The sequence below is a fragment of the Nycticebus coucang genome, chromosome 5 (assembly GCF_027406575.1).
Source record: "Nycticebus coucang isolate mNycCou1 chromosome 5, mNycCou1.pri, whole genome shotgun sequence".
Classification (NCBI taxonomy): domain Eukaryota; kingdom Metazoa; phylum Chordata; class Mammalia; order Primates; family Lorisidae; genus Nycticebus; species Nycticebus coucang.
The window spans coordinates 28,141,455-28,159,195 of NC_069784.1; the positions used below are offsets into that span (position 1 = coordinate 28,141,455).

Genomic DNA, 17,741 nt, shown 5'->3' on the forward strand with positions numbered 1-17,741 from the left:
CTGAACATGTAGGCCTTTTTCTAAGAAATACTATGGCTAAATGGAAGACACTACAACTCAATATTTTTTTTTGTAATTGGTTTCCAGCTAAGAAATTGCCCCAAATAAAATCAACACAGATCTGAGTAGGATTTTAAAGGAGAGGTATTGGCAGAAGAGACGCTCTTAAGTCTGCCAGAATGGCATGGAATTGCTTAACAGCTGTGCACCATTTAACTATGTTAACAGGCAGGGCTGTGCCAACACTGGGCAAGAACTATCCTCCAGGAGCAGAACTTGAAGCTACAGTACCCAGACTGGCTAATTGAAGAATTTGCTTTACTTCATGAAAAGTGAGGTACCATTAAACCCTTCAGGTAGAGTAGCAGCAACACTTAGGACTACTGACAAGTATGTACCAGTTCCTTCTGTCTCCTTATTAATTATCTCTATCCTTATATAGTCCATGTATTGCAAACTTTTGTAGGTAATTCAGTGGGACATTAAAATCTCATTATTTCGACCTGCCATTCTAATTGCAAAGATATTTTGACTAAAACACTGAGGACATTATATTTATTAAATATGGTCCAAACAATAAAAAGGTAAAAATGAAAATCTGCACACAGTAAAAACCTTTAGACTTTGTGGCAATATTTAAACCTGTGAAAATGGATTCTGGGAAGATAGGAAGGTAAGTAAACACCTCAATAAGCCAACCAATACCTCTGAAGTTTTCAGTTCTCCTGAGAAGAGAGCAAGTAGGAGCCTTGAGGGGGAAAAGAGCAGAAGGCTTCATAGGGCTGAAGTTAATACAGCAGATTCCTTGACCCAGCTACATACGCCAGTAGAGCTCCCATCATCCAGAGATGAGCACATCTACCAAAATTTCATCCAGTGCCTTGGGGGCTGCCTCTTGTTGCTTGTAGGCAGTTCTGGGAGGGTTTCAGGGTGTGCACAAGTGGGAGAAATTGGTGTAAGTGTTCATATTTTGAAGAGAACTTTGTCCCAGTTGCATCCTCAGCATCTTAGGACCTGTTCTGACGCTGGTTCCCAGGCAAGGTTTCAGGGCTGGTAGGTGTAATCACTGGCTAGTAGACAGTTTGTCCACTGGCCAGTAGACAAACCACAACTCTTCAGTTTATGGTTGCTCAAGAGAACCTCAAGTCCTGACCTGTTCTTGTGTGACAAAACCTACATTACAGGGATGTCAAGAAATATTACTGCCTATATTTCACGGACTCCATAACCAGCAGGAGGGAGGTCAAGCTGCACAGGTAGCATAGAAGAGCTAATGAGTGAGCTGAGGAGAATGACAATTTAAAGTTAATAAGCAGTTTCAAAACAGATATAATTAGAAAATAAAAATAATAATTACTTGAACAAACAATACTGCTTTTCAGAGCACTAAAATCAAAGAGAGGAAGTGAAAAAGAGTAGCCACTGTTGAGAACTGAATTAGTTGTCTGGATGATCAAATAAAAGGGGAAAAGAAGGAAATTAGTAATAAAATAAAAAGAGAGTTAGAGGAAGACTCAGGTGACTTATGTAAAAATGAAGACTTCCAGATGGAAAAACATTGAACAAGGAATAGAAGTGACAATCGTGGAAATAAAAGAATAAAAATTTCCTGAGTTGCTAGCACTTTCACAGGTCCTCCCTCAGCAGTGGGGCCAGGATTTGGTAGCTGGTGCTGAAAGAAAACCCTTGATTACATCCTTGCCCTGGGACTGTACCCGTGGCAACTGTTACTCAAGGGGACAGAGAAAAAAAAAAATTTCCTGAGTTGAAAGACTTGTGTTTTTTGACTGAATAAGATCATTAAGACTCAGACAGGATTAATTTCTTTTTTTTTTTCTTTTTGGCTGGGGCTAGGTTTGAACCCGCCACCTCCGGCATATGGGACTGGCGCCCTACTCCTTGAGCCACAGCCACCACCCAGGATTAATTTCACAAAAAAAGCCACATACCTAGACATAATCAGGGGAAATGCCTGACCTCCAATGCTAATGAAATAAGTCTTCCTTCTACTCAGAACAAAAAAAAAAATAGTTTTCTTACAAAAGAAAGATTATCTGACTGTGCTATTAAAAGTACTGCCATCTAAGAATCTTTGTACCAGTCAACATAATACTCAAATGTTAAGAAAACAGCACAATGTTGTCCAACATTCATGACTTTAGAAAATATGCCCCCCATGTACTGATATTTGAAGAAAATGCTCAAAGAAGTATTCTCAATCCCGTAAAAACTTCCACCCCAAGCCAATCTCTTCTTTCCAAGAAGAGGAAAGAACAGTATTATAAACATTATTAAGCAACTTGTTTTCGTTTATGGTTATTTTATAACTAAGACTTTAAGAATAAGGTATAAGCCAGGGTTTTTAATCTATGTGTGTATTTAATAAAAATCTGCAGTTGAAGTTTTCTACTACCCAGCAAAACTCGGGAATTGTGGAGGAACGAAAGAAGAAGATGTAAGAAAGGACGGAGTCTAAAATTTTCTAAAAAAGTAAAGAAAGGAGAGGTTCAGGGGTAAAATGAGCAAGTAGGCTGTGTTAGTGAGGTCATCATTATGACTGAACTTGACACCTCAATCAAGAAATATCACTTTACATATCACTGTGAAGAGCAGAAGAATTAAACTACCTGATTAATAGTTTAAAAAGAGAAAAAAACCAACAAAGTAAACCAACAGTAAACACACAAAAAATGAAATAATAAATCAAACAGATCAATTACTACTATATATGTTAATGGATGAATGCCCTATCTAAATAAAAGATAACTGGATTAGATTTAAAAAAGCAATAAGTAAAAGAAAAAGAAAGAAAGAAAAACAGAATGTTTGAATGATAATATCAATGTTAAGAAAAGAATGAAAGCCTAGGTCAAAAGCATTAATGAAGACAAGTAGTAGTATCATATAATGATAACAGGTATGGTTTCCAAAACCACATACATAAACAAGATATGGTAATTAACTTATAACTCCAAGGCTTAAGGCTTAGTGTTAACATTTATACCTTTAAGACAGAAAAATGGGACTTATATGAAAACACAATAATGGGAAATATCTTTTAGATTTTTATTCATTTATTTTTTATATCTTTTAGATTTTGATTGATCAGTCAGACTGAAAATAAGCGAGGATGTAGATAATTTGAATGATATAATCAACAAACTTGACTTAAGAGATAACTGTGGAATTATATAGTAACACACATAACACATGTATTTTTCTTACATACTTACATGAATATACTGGACATATGATTGGCTATAAGAACACCTTGGCGGTTTCCCTAAAAATATCTATTTTATATACTGGGTTTGTTGCCTAATAAATCTATCTATTAACCAGCAACATAGGAATCACCTCACCCTTTCACTCACCACTACTTGAGGAGAGTGAGCATATAGACGCCTTTCAGAAAGAAATTAGTTCAATAGACAGAGGAGGTGCCAAGGCAGCAGGGCCTTGCCTCTGGTCTCCCCCCAATCAGCAGTGCTATCACCATTCCTATAAAGTTTGGCTCTATTTCTGTCTTTGGGCTTAGGCTAGTTTATCTTCCTTTTATATTTTCATGCAAAAATGACCAATTAACATAGAATTTTCTCTCTCTCTCCACATATACGAGGGGACTGATGTATGGGGTGAATACAAATATCTTCAATTGTATCAAGTTGGATTGCAAAATCCCTAATTTACTACAGATATGCTCAGATTTAGAACTCTAAGCACAAAACGTGATTGAGTTAGATTTTTCTCATGAATCTTTCTTCTCTTCCTGAAAATTTAAGAAAAAAAATCTATTGAACATAGGATGTACATGGGAATCCATGGGACTTTCATAGCTTTAAGCTCTTTCACTAAGCAGAGACCATACCACCATTAAAGATGTGTATTTTGAGTTTGTTAGCTTAGCATTTATTTACTTTAAGCCTTTTTCAGTTTTACCTACATACTTAACAGTTCTCATTCTCTTTATCTCAAAGCAGATAAGCATGATAATCTGATAAGAAACTGTGGTGTTTTGGTCAGCGATTTTATCACCCTATGTTTTTCCTTAATGAAGATTGGCGTATCTTTTTCTGTCTTTGGTATTCTAGTCATGCTAACAGTGGCTGCTGAATCAAGTCTTTCAAAGAGAAAGCCTAATTGTTCTGCTGTTTTCCTAGAGCCAATTCCATGTTCAATGACATTGGGTTGGTAGCTTGAAATTGCCACGGTGAGAGAAACTAGTAAATGCTACAAATCAGAGATTTATTTTCAGTAAAACAGCTTTACCAGCATCCTACCTGTTTTGTCCCTCGTAGCTGATTTGACAAAGTTTGGAATCTCATTTCTCTAGAAGGAAGAAATAAACTAGAAAGAAAGACCCATTAAATAACTGATTATTTCCTCTTGAGTAAATGAATTTATTTCAGAGAAGTATAATCTTTCTTGAAGTCACAGAGTCCTGAAACTAATAATTTTGAAAAATGTTAAGTGTGAGAAATCATCTTTTAAAATTATATGATGAGAAAAAATATAGTACTTTTCCTTAAAGCAAGTTAAAAACATGATCTTGTCTAATTTCCTCTTTTTAATCTCTTATATTCTTGTAATATCAAATCTTTCTAGCTGCTACTACCAAGAACAACTAATTTAATTTTTCAAAGAATAGTCAGAATGGCATTTCAGTGAATAAGAATATTTTATATTATGCCTTAATAAAACTTGGTGACCTGTTGTTATTAATGAAAAAAAAATTACTAAAGCTTTTTCTTTCTAGTAAAGCACTGAAAAATTCTCGTTACTTCATACAACTTAACAATGCTGGGCAAAATCGTCTTATGTTCTTAGTGGAATTAATCACTGTACAGGCAATTATAAATGGTACTAGGCTCAGAGTTGGCAAATACGCATGTCAAACTCATGGATGGAAACCTGAATTGAAATCCCCTAATTTGTATCCCCCAATTGTCCAGAAAAATAAGCAAGATAAAACAAGGTCAAAACTAAGTCCTTAAAGTTTAGTATTGATGAATGGGCAGGAGTCGAAAAGATGGATTTGGGTTGGGAGTTGAAGTCATGATAAGAGTGCCGTCAGTAGTATGCAGAGCCCAGCTTTCAGGATTTTGAGTTGTTTTTATTTAGTGGCCTTTGCAATTGTTGGCTCTGTCTGCTCATGAGGGAGCTTATCATCACCTCTCCCACTGCTTACTATCACCACCACTCTGAGAAGGACATTTCAATTTATTTTTATGACAGAGCCCAATTTCTGAGGTCTGGATGAAGTCTGCTACAACTCCAATATTGGACTTACAATTGCAGCTAGATTTTAAAAACCTCATTAAAACAAGCAAGAAAGAAAAAGCCTTATAAAAACATACTGATAATCAGTATGTTCCCTTAATGTTATAAAGGTCTTTTGAGATTTCTGTGTGTATGTGTTTAATCGTCTCAGCTCTTCTATGAACTGAGAAAGGCTTTCTTTTGTTTGAATGTGACAGATCAGTTAGAACTCTGGCAACTACCATTTACAGCTATTGATTTCAATGTGACATTAAAGGCCCCAAATTCAACCATTACTCTCTTCAATTGTCACAAACAAAGGTTAATAATAGTTGAGTTTGGACTGAAGGAATCAAGTAAAGATTGCCAACTGAAATTACACCTTGTTTATCTCCGAGGCACGAGTCAGTCTGAGGGTCTCTGGTCCCTAGACTGCGTGTATATTATTATCATTTTAAAAATGAGCCTTTCTCCAAAAGTAATATTTAAAAATACAGAAAACCGAAAATCCAGTCTAACAAGAAATCATGTCATTTGAAATAATAAATAATTAAAAAATGTATTTCTCCTTGCAGAGTAAAAAGACTTTGTTGTGGTGCTTCAGTAGCAGCAAAATAATGTTTCTCATAACTGTAAAAAGTGGTATGTAGCATGATTAAACAATATTTCAACGCTTTAGTTCATGCAGAGGTTACCAGCTAGAGGGGAGAAAGGTTTGATTAGGTTTATGTCTTCCATGAGAAATTTTAACTCCTTTAATATATGAGTGCAGAAGCTACCAACAGCTTTCTTTTATGGTCAGGTAGGAAAGAATAAAGTCCCTTTACTACAATAAATTGGGAGAAAATAGCTGGGCAGATATTATAAATCTTCACAAAAGCAATGACAAGTTTAAAAAGTCAGGGAAGTTTTTAAAATTTCAACTTATTTATATTTATATCACGATTTACTCCCATTTACCACAATGGTAAATGGTGTAGTTTCTTGTACTGTATTGACAGTAAATCATTTTAACAAGCATCTTTTAAAAAATTACTTTAATGATTTTAATTACTATTGATTAATACATTATCATTCAATATTTACAAAAAACCATAGAATTAAACTTCTCATTGGATGAAAGATAGCCATTTTTGGACTATTTCAGAAAAGGAAGCCTAGATGAAGTAAATGGGTTGGGGATAATTTATTATTGGTCACTATTTACAAAAAAGTGAGAGAGAAAACAAGAATCATGCCAAAAATAAACTTGAACTTATTAGTAACTTCTCTAAGTAATTTTGGAATTTAGGCAATATGACTGCCAATAAACATGTTTGTTCTTAGAATAGACCAGCCAACATTTAGACCTGAGTTAATGCTATGCAGCAACATCTCATAGTTCTTAAGATAACACAATGGTAATGAAGTTATTTTAACTACAGAATCATAGTCTATTCACTCAAACATAAACATGTCCTTTTAAACCCTTATCCAGATAAGGTATTTTTAAAAACACACAAGAATTAAGAATTGTTCATATGTAGAGGTAAATGTATAAAGAAATGAAATGTCCCGTTTCCCAATCCCACAGGTTCTAAACACTAGTTGTGGTAGTGTCTACTCTTTTCATGGTTTACCCTATGTTGACACAGGTACATATGTTTATACTTATCTGTATTTATGTTATTTCAAAAAATGCAACTGTTTGCTCTCTTTACGCTATACATGTGTATATATACATATATACGTATTTCACATGGATATAAGTGGAATTTGTTTTGTCACTTTTCCCCCATGACCAACATCTACTTCATTCTGTTTAATAGTGGTAGAGTAACATAGGTATGCCATAATTTATTCAACCATTTCCTGAGAATTTACACTTGTTTCCTTTTCTTTTTGTAATTACAAACAGTTCTTCGAGGAACTCCATTAAGCTGTTTATGCACGTGCTATGATCTTTACAGGATAGATTGTTAGAATTGGATTGCTGAGCAGTCTTATTTCACTTTCCTGGTAATAAAATATGAAAGTGTCTGCTTCTCCACACCCTCTACAGCACTTACAATTCCCACTCTTGGCCAATCCAGTTGGTGAGAGATTGAATATCTGCGTTGGTTTAATTTGTATTTCATGCTGACCAGCTGGATGAGATACCTTTTCATGTTCACTGGCCATTTGTAATTGTGCTTCTTTGAGTTGCCTGTTCATTTTTTTTTCAGTTGGGTGGTCATTTTCTTATTAATTCACTAGAAATATTTTTTCTAATATCCTTTTTTCCCTTCTTACATAAATATTGCACGTTAAATTAGATAATATATATGGGCAAATTGCCCATAATTCTACCCACACGGGGATGATATTCTTGGCACGTATCCACTGTCACTAGCGTCAGTGACGAGATGGAAGCGCGCGGTCCATTTCACGTGCCAGTCTTCTCTGCACCTAACAATAAAGCCTCAACATTTTCCTACACCTTTAAATGTTCATCTACTTCTGAGGTTTTCAAACTTTCATCAAAACCAAACAAATAAGAAAACAAGAAAATAAAATTTAACTTTGAGAATTCAAAAATCAAATGCACAGAGGGTTGCTCCATCAGCTTCCCCTCCTAACTCACTCACATCCCTCGGCTGAGTAGTGATGACTGTGGGATTACAAAACAAAGCCTTTGAGTTGACTAGTGGAAAACAGCTGGAAGAAAAGTGATGGGAAAATTGAAACTATGTGTACAAACAGGATCCATTCTCCTAAATACTCTTCTAAATAATATGTTACATATATTCTAACCTTCACTGCAATTCCATGAGGTTGGGCTATTGTTAATCCCATTTTACAGAAAAGGAAATGAGCGTAAAGTCACTTGCTGTAAGTGACAACATTTAGTATGCGGAGTCTGAACAATCTCCTTCTGGAATCTGTGCTTGTAATCACTATACCACCTGCCTAATAGAAGTACAAACGCAACAATGAAATCATTTGCACGTGGGTCACATGTTTTTAATATTTTTTCCCCCCAAGACTATTTTTCCAATATGTTGAAAGAATTTTAAATAGATTTCTTTTAAAATAATTTAAAATAGAATAAATGCAAAAGAATATTAATGATATATATTTGTATCTCTTATTCTTTGCTTTTTAAAAATAGTTTTACCACATACATTTACTGCCCAAAAGATCATATAATTTAGGATTAAATGTTTTCATATTATATATACATGAAATGACACTCTTATTCTTCTTCAACCTCCCTTTTCATCTGTACCTTACATTCTAGAAATTCATTTATATTTTAAAATTTTTTTGTATATTATTCATTTTTTATTACTCTATAGTAGTCTCTGGTATAATTATAGGTTTTCCCATCTCTTCTATTATAGATGGACATTTGGTTATTTCTAGTTTTTATGTTATTACTGTTTCTTAAGTGGCTGTTCAACACTATTACCTATTTTTATACTTTGTTGTCTTTTTCTTCCTAATTTGAAAAAATGGACATATTCTAAAAATTACTTCTGCATCTATCATTTATTCCTAATTTATATTTTGTCTTTTAATTCTCATGGTATCTTTATCTTAACAAATATTTCCTTTATAATTTGTGTATTTCCTACTTTGTTCAAGGAATCTTTATGGACACAAGGTCAGTAAGACATTTCTCAATCTTGTTCTCTAAACATTTGTAGTAATGCCCGTCACAATCATACCTAACCTCTTAAACTTGATTTTTGTGTATCGATAATGATTGTCATAGAATTGTTTATTAACAGTTCAATATTTTCCCACTAGTTTGCAATGATAGTTCAGCTATAAAGCAAGTTTCATATATATGTCTAAGTATCTTTGTAAGTCCTGTGTTTGGTGACTTTATCTAATTTATCTAATCCTGTGCCAAAATCACTACTTTAAGAGCAATAACTTTAAAATAATTGTTGATAGTAGTTAATATACATCAAATGCTTAGAACAATATCTGGCACAAAATAAATGCTTTATAAACAGTTTCCATTATTATTATGGAATGTCTTGGCTATTCTTAATTTTCTTTAATATCCCTTTAAATATATAAATCAGTGTGTTCTTTTAGGTATTTTTATATATAGTCATAAGATATGTAAATAATGCCATTTGTCTCAATCTTTGCATTTTGAATCTATTTTGTTTTTCTAGTCATAGTTCCTATATCTAGTACAATATAGAATAAATATGCTAGTAGCAGTCCCCGTTATTTTATTTCTGATCTTAAAGAAATGCTTACCATTTCACTATTAAGTTTGATGTCTGCTACAGATATTCTGCAAACATCTAGATCCCTTTAAGGCAGTTCCTTCCTATTCATAGTTTTCTAGTCATAGGTTTTTCTAAGATTTCTTTAAAAATTATGAATTTGTCTTGAATCTTATCAAACATTTTTTCTGTTTCTATTAAGGTGATCATATGATTTGTCTGCTTTAATAACTGTTAATATGATTTATATTAACTGGTTTCTTTGTTGTTGCTGTTGTTGTTTAACCAGCTTTGATTACATGAAGATAAGCTTTTATCTGGCCTGTAATTCTCTTTCCCATCCTGGTCTTTTTATTGTCAAGGTCAATGCTTGCCTCATAACATAATTTAAAAGAAGTATTCTGTGTGGTGGCTTACACCTGTCATCCTAGCGTTCTGCGAGGCCAAGGCAGGAGGATCATTTGAGTTTAGGAGTTTGGGATCAGCCTGAGCAAGAGTAAGTCCCTCTCTCTTCTAAAAAAAAGAAAAACAACTAGAAACCACTAGCGGGGCGTTGTGGTGGGTGCCTGCAGTCCCAGCTACTCAGGAGGCTGAGGAAGGAGGATACCTTGAGACCAAGAGTTTCCAAGAGTTTGAGGTTGCTGTGAGCTATGAGGATGACACAGTACTTACCCAGGGCTGTGCACCATCCCCCGCCCAAAAAAAAAATAGAAAGAAAAATGTTTTCTGATATTTTTTATTGATTGGTTTTTAAATTGGCAGATAAAATTGTTTATTGTGTACAACACGACGTTTTAAAGCATCTACACACCGTGGAATGTCTAAATCTAGCCACTTACCCTGTATGCTTTAGGTCACGCAGTCTTTATTTTTGTGGTGTGAACACTAACGGTATTCACTGTCAGTATTTTAAAAAATATAACATGTACGTATCTCTTTTTTTGTTATAATCTGTAATAGTTTAAAACCTTTCCTCCAGGAAAAGAGGAAACTTCTGATTTTTCAAAGCCCATTGCCAGGCCCGCTTTCTTCTGTATACTGACAAGCAATCTGACAAGAATGCTGGTCAGCCATTCCACAGTTAAAATGGAAATTAGGAATCTTTTTGACTGATTAGGTTTCAAACAGCTTTTTGCATCTACCGTATATTCATGGATGTTAAGAAGGCATTGTCACAATTAAGGTTTTTGAGAAAATCCTTTCCAAGAGGATGTTTTCCATCAACCAACAAGAAAAATTAAATGCCCAATTAACAAACATAATGTCCTCTTTAATAATTCTCAGCACTCTGGTAATTCTGTTCATATTACTGTGCTATCTACAATTCTTTCCTTTTGTTTCATGTTCTGAATAATTCAATTAAAAGTCTGACAAAGCAATAACAAGGGATTAAATGTTGTTGAATTATAATTCAAAATAAAAATATAAGCTCTTTGGTAACATTTATTTAGCATTCTATAAAACGTTTTCAAGTATCTGAGATTGTTGCATTCTACAAAACAAACAGTTCACTACTTTGCCAAGTTGTCTTGCTTCCTTTTCTTTTTTACCCAATTCCAATGATTAATGAAAATAAAAATGTGCAAAACAGAATGAAGTTATTGCAAAATAGACCATTTTGGAAGGAGTCTAAGATGTCTCTATTTGGGAGAAACAATTATGCTTTCCTTCCCTTTCTCTGAATTTTCATGAAAAAAAAAAAACTGGCACAGCCTCAGCACTGAACAGCACGAGTACCTAGAAGACTCGTCCATAAAGGCCTATAATTTTGAGCCTTCTATTGGGTGCAATTTAAAATTGCACGTGAAATTTGTGGCCACCTTGTATTTCAAAATTATTATCACATAAGACAAAAGAATGTAACATAGATCTTACCCCTAGGAAGTGTTTAATGGAGACAAGAGAAGAGCGTTGGCATTTGTGGCACAACGTCGTGTGGTTGGTGACAGAAGGGAGCTAAGGAGACATGGTAAGGAGGACGCTGATCAGATGTCAACAGCACGTGATCCAGCCCCTCCTTCTCCCACAGAGATACAATTCTGCTTCAGTTCTCTAAGTTCTCATCACAATTCATGAAGAAAGTTACAGTAAGGAAATCACCTGTTTTTTCCTCAAGATTAAAAGCAGATAATGTAACCTGGCGTCACAGTACGGGGGGCTATGAAGTAGTGGCTAAGTGTATAAGCTTCTAGTGCAGAGAGCCTGGTGACCAGCTACTTCCTGGCTGCAAGATTTTGGCCAATCTGCTTCACTTTTCTATACCTCAGTTTCCTCATCGACAAACAGGGATAACAGCAGTACTAGCTCAGAGGGGAGTTTGAGAATTAAATAATACAATCTACCTAAAATGTTAACCCTTTTTCTGGCATATCATAGCTCTAAAAAAAAAAAAAAAAAAAAAAAGCAAGAGCTAGTTGTTATTAGCAATGTAATTTGCAGTTTTTGGCCGGGGCTGAGTTTTGTATTAGCAATGTAAGTCAATCCTACAAATTGTTGTAGTGATGATTCTGAAAGAATCCAAAAAGCTACGAGGCAGATTCAAACAAGAAAAATGCTAAGTAAGCAAAAAAGTGAAAAAGAACATAATTATGGAAATAAAATGATAAATTATCAGAATTTAAAAAAAAAAAAATTCATTTGGAGAAGCAGTCCATGCCTCTTGCAGTCTTGGGAAGAGAAAGAGATAGGAATAGAACAGGCAATGTGACCAAACTAAAAAAAAAAAAAAAAGAAAAAGGAAGCCACAAAAAAAAAAAAAACAAAATCTCCTTTTTAACTGAAAAGATTTAGACTTCAGTACCATACTAGCTGGGGAACAGGTGGTGAGAAGGAAGAAATTAAATACTCAAACCACGGCCTTTAGTCCAAAATGCCACATTTAAACAGCTTCCTAATCTTAAGTTTAGCAATGGTATGTAACCAATTTTTTTAAAATAATCTAGTTCTTCAAGTTTATTCTCTCAGTTTGTAATTTATACTGGAGTGTGGGTCTCTCAAAACATTTTTATATTTACTCATCCAGATAGGACTGGGCAACTTTTGTAGGCATTGTCCCATTTGAAAAATCCAAGGTGATGTAAAAGTTTAGGTTACGAGGGTCAGTAAAATAGATTAGCTAATAAAATAAAACATTTCTATTGGAAACGTTTTTAAAGATGACAAGTTTTGTATTAAAATTGCCACTGGTCAAGGCATAGCCAGAACTGAGCTTCAGTTATTAATGTTATAGGTCACAAAGTCAGGAGAAAAAAAACAAAATAAACCCCCCCCCAAAAAACTAACATAATCATTCAGGGTTGTTTTCTATATTGACTTTAAAGTATAATAATTTACCTGTGTTATATCATAACTGAAATCTAATTGATAAGTCATTCAAAAGAGATAGATACAGTGTACTTTTAAAAAGTAACGTGCCATATCAAAGGCATGTAAAATAAGAGCAGGACCTTATTAAGGCAGACCCATCTAGAATTAAATGAATGAAACTCTACAGAGCGAACTTACAGAAAAGCCACCGTACTTCGTAGAATCAGCTATCTGGAGTCATGGACTTCGGAACAAATCTGTGGGTATTTTTTGGAACTTTGTATTCATAGCTTCTATTCTGTCACCATAAATATTATTCTTATGACATCCTTCAAAGACACAAGCTTTCCAGTTATCACGTTTAGTTTTTTACTTTCAGTTTATTAGCTTCCTTTTAAATCTTCAGAGTTCTTTATATCTGTTCCCCCCTCTCAAAACTTGGAAGAAAATAATTAAAATTTCAAAGCCGCAAATAAATAAGAGTCTAATTCGAGCATTTTGCTCCCTCTGGAAGTTGATAGGACATCTGACTTATTATAGTAGGTGCTTAAAATGAACTATTGTAAAAGTTGGAGAGTTTATGCTGAAAGGCCAAGCAGTGAAACTAAAATAAGTTGTTTCTGTAGAGTTTGTAAAATGATATTACAGGAACCAATGATTCTTTTAAAAATAAATCTGACACAGGAACAAGTTAAGATGCAGAATTCAAAGTGACAAGAAAAGAAAAAAAAAAGGAAATCGTAGAATGAGGTCAACACTTAACTGCAAGTTTAAGGACATGAAGAAGAGTGGAGAAATTAAAAACATGAAGGACACTGAGTATAAATACAGAGAGAAGAAATCATGTAAAGGTAAAAAACAGTAAACCAACTTTTTTGAGCTACTATAGCAATTATTACTTAAAATAACAGCTACAAGGAAAACAATATAACCTTAGAATAAAAGAAAGCAAATAAAAAGAAAAGAATGAGAAAATACCATAAGGAGAGAAAGAGAAAGTCAAGAGTGATTCAGGAGAAAAGAGGAAAAGAGATGACATCTGTAAGAAGAGAAAAGTAGGCAGGCAAATAAAAACAGAAAAATATTTAAAAGGAATAAGGAACTAAACACTATCCAGGGAAGAGTTCTATCGTCGATTTTAATGTAACTGACTCATATTACTTAATAAGTATACGTATAATTCAATGACATTCAGCCACTGCAAATCTTATAAAAATTCATAGCCACACCAGCGGTGACGTTACTGTTTTTGTTTATTTTTAACTGCAAAGCATAACTAGGGCCCAAGAAGCTGGCACATTCTTGGGTGTTTACTGACAAGGAGGTTTGAATTTCCTGATCTGATACAGTGAGCTTTTCAGGCATAAAAATTGGAAGCACCTCTTAAATAACTGTAAATAAACAGAAGGATTTCTAGATCCAAATGGATCAAGGAAGAGAAAATGGAGGTGGCAGGATGGCAAATAAGGACACGTGTCTTTAGAAAGAGGGAAAAAATTGAGGATGGGGGACATGATCAAATAAAGACCGAGGAGGTGTGATGTCCCTGACACCTGCACAAGGCCTACCACACAGTAGTTGCTCAATTAATAACTAGTGAATTAATTGAATCAGTGGATGCTTCACCTACTGGAACTGTCTTTTCACATTGTATTTATCTACAGGAAAAAAATGAAGGAATAAGTAGATAGTTGGATTTGTGATGAATAATGTGAAAAAAATGACCACATTAGAAACAACTTACTCTTGGAGAAAAGATGAAAAAACCGAATAATCTGAAATTAGTTAAAAAAAAAAAAAAAAAAAGCTTAACAGATTTTAGGTGACCTGATCTATAGAGAAGAAATAGGTTTGCACTGTTCTCAAAAATCTATTCTACTGGTTGTTTTGATTGTTTTTTGTTGCCATCAGCCTTGGCACTCCTCCGGACACATATGTGGGATTCTTTGGAACTGAAATGAATAGTACACCCAGCAAAGTGTACCTATCGCAAAGGGAAAATTACAACTACATAACGCCATGTAAAAGAATGCAGACAAAAAGAGAATTTGTTTTTCTATATTATATGAGACAATAAGGCAGCTAGAGAAAGAAAAGTGAGGCAAACGACGGCGTGACAGACAAGGGGAACAAGGCTGAGAACACACAAGATCAAGAGAGGGGGTGGGAAGCCCACAAAGGCAGAAACAAGGTACAAAAAGGACAAAACCAGCAGTAGAAAAGAACTGTCAGACACAAAGACCTCAAAACAATAGATAGGAAAAAAGGGAACAAGATGACAGGACGAGAGCAGCATGGAATCTAGTAAGAGAAAGAAACAAAAATTTCAAATAATGGATTTTCTGACACCCCCGCTGTTCCTCCTGCGCCTGTGTCACAGTCTCACAGAGCAGTGCATAATTTATTATGGTCACTTGCTGCCAGGCTGCCATAAAGGGCAATGGCTATATGAAAATACTCCCCACTGCCTGGATGGCTTAATGATCCGCCCTTTGTAGAGGGGCAGGGCTGTGGAGTGGCAGACCAGGGCAGAGGAGCACTACGGGGCTGGACAGCTCTCTGCATAGCCAGGGCTCTCCACCGTCTGAAGAGAGGGTGAATTAACTTTCAGGGCACGTGTGTGTGTATGCGCGCGCGTGCTGGCTGCTGGGGGGCTTCTTCCTCCCCAAGCTTCCACTAAATAATCACCTTCTTCCCAGAGTAGTTTCTTAGTGACTGACATCACACGTGCACCCTCTTTTATGGGACGGGTGATGTCAAATTTGAACAATAAAGTTTTAAGAATAAATCAGACCTTGAAAATGAACATTAGTGACTGGAAATTTGTATTATAGTTTCATCATGTCTGGAGATGTTTTAAAAAATGCTAGAGTTCTTCTTTAGAAAGGAATTTGGGTGTAGAAAAAAATTAAATCCCATAAAAATAAAGATCATTCAAATAGTTTTTACCAGTTTCCAGAAACTGAGCTTTTTAGTAGTATTTATACAGAGGATCTTTTATAACTTCCATAGATAGCACTATTTTCAATCAGAGGTGCATTATGAAGATATATATCAATAATCTCTACAGTTACTCAAGCCGGGAAAAACTTCTTTAAAATCTTCTTAAAGGGGCAGTAAGGCCCCAGGGTCAGAAGGCGAGTTCACGAGTCAGAGGTGCAGGGTCTGGATCTCGATGTTGTCCTTACCTGCTAAGCAAAACTGCCTTCTTACTCACACTGCCTGTCACTGAGTTTCCTCATTTGCAAAACGGGAATAATAATAGTAAATATGTCACAGACTCGCTGTGAGGAGTAAATGAAGTAGTCCTTGGTTCAGAGCCTGGTAAACAAAAAACATGGAGGGTGCCAATTGTTGTACCTGATCTGAAATAAATTAAAAAGACATTTGGGAAATTTACAATCCAGAACTGTTCACCGTTTGGCAATAGGCATGGAGACAGCTGAAAATTGGACCTCTTAATCTCACCAGAGGCCAGTCTGAGTGGTTGAGTGGTACAACTTATTCCTCTCTCTAAAACAGATCTGTACCCTTCGGCCCTGGTTACAGACCTTGTTTATATAGGGGAATAAGTTTGTAAAAGGAAGTCACAGTCAGCCATTTTGATGCCTTCTGCCCTCTACACTCCTACACTAAAATGTTAACAACGCCCATTCTTAAACAAAAGTGATTACTGAGCTCCAAAGGTGGAGTCTTTCAAAGGGAGATACACTCATGTCCGGAGCACAGAGTATTGAGAGTGCTGTGTGTGTGCACATTACTGCGTCCTGGACAAACACATTTAGACCGGAGGAGAGAAACCAGACAGGTGAAGCCTAAAATATTTGAGGTGGAAAGATAACAAAAATTTAAAGAAAAATGTATTGAAATTGGCGATAAAAGAAAAAAAATTCCGTAATTTGAAGTACAAAGTCCTAAAATTGAGAACTGATTTTCTGAGTTAGGCTTATAAACAACCCACTTCTCATCTTCTCACTCCCAACAGCACACAAAGACATTTTCCGGGAAACGTTTAATTCATTCAATTATTCACTCATTCCATTCATTCCTTCATTAATCTGTACAAAAATTATTTACTGAATACTGACCATGTCCGAGAATCATGCTACTCCCTGGAGATTCGAGGGGCAGCAAGTCACTCAGCCTCAGTTTATTTGTGAGGTGGAGAATGTGGCCTTTCTCCTCAAAGCTGATTGAGAAACAACTCTGATCTCACATGTAGAAGAAATACCCCGCAGAATGTCTGAGAACAGTGGAAACTGACTGAATAAACTCAATTTCCATTCACAAGGAAAATCCTTTGTGTATTTATTACTTTGAGATGTATTTATAGAATGGTAACTATACTTCCATTGTAGTCGCATCAAGAACATACTTATTTGCTATCTATTTGCATTTTACTTCATTTATCCTAAATCTGTCATCTCTATAGAGATAATGGATATCAAATATGTTTAATATTCAAAATATGTTTATTTTTAATTCTAAATTGAAAAATTATAGTGGTATATGTTTATGGAATACAAAGAGATGTTATGATTTATTAATACAATGTACAATAAATAAATTAATAGGCCCATCGCCTCAACATACTCATATTTTAATAAAAACATTCGAGATTTACTCTTTTAGTAATTTTGAAATGTACAGTACATCATTATTTTCTATATTCACCATGGCGGGCAATTCATCCTAAGTAACGTTTTGTAACCTTTGGGCATCTCCCCATTTCCCCAACCTCCCAGCCTCTAGTAGCCTCCATTCTACTCTAGGTTCTGTTGTCTCTTGTCTCTCTAGGTTCTGTTGGTGTAGGGAGCACATATAAATGAGAATGTGTAGTATCTGTCTCTCCGTGCCTGCCTTATTCACTCAGCATCATGTTTTCCAACCATGTTGTTGCAAATGACAAAATTTCTTTTCCAAACTCAAAAGTAATCTATTAAGCATATACAGTGCACAGCATATCCT

At 35.0% G+C, this 17,741-nt stretch overlaps 1 protein-coding gene and 1 non-coding gene across 4 annotated transcripts in view; one reads left to right on the forward strand and one right to left on the reverse strand.

The window, feature by feature from the left end:
• DPYD (dihydropyrimidine dehydrogenase) overlaps positions 1 to 17,741 on the reverse strand; it is an 883,000-nt gene that overhangs the window by 272,107 nt on the left and 593,152 nt on the right. The window lies entirely within an intron of this gene.
• On the forward strand, positions 1,618 to 1,745 carry LOC128587038 (small nucleolar RNA SNORA30/SNORA37 family). The gene has a single exon (XR_008380469.1). It is a non-coding gene; the product is annotated as a small nucleolar RNA SNORA30/SNORA37 family (small nucleolar RNA).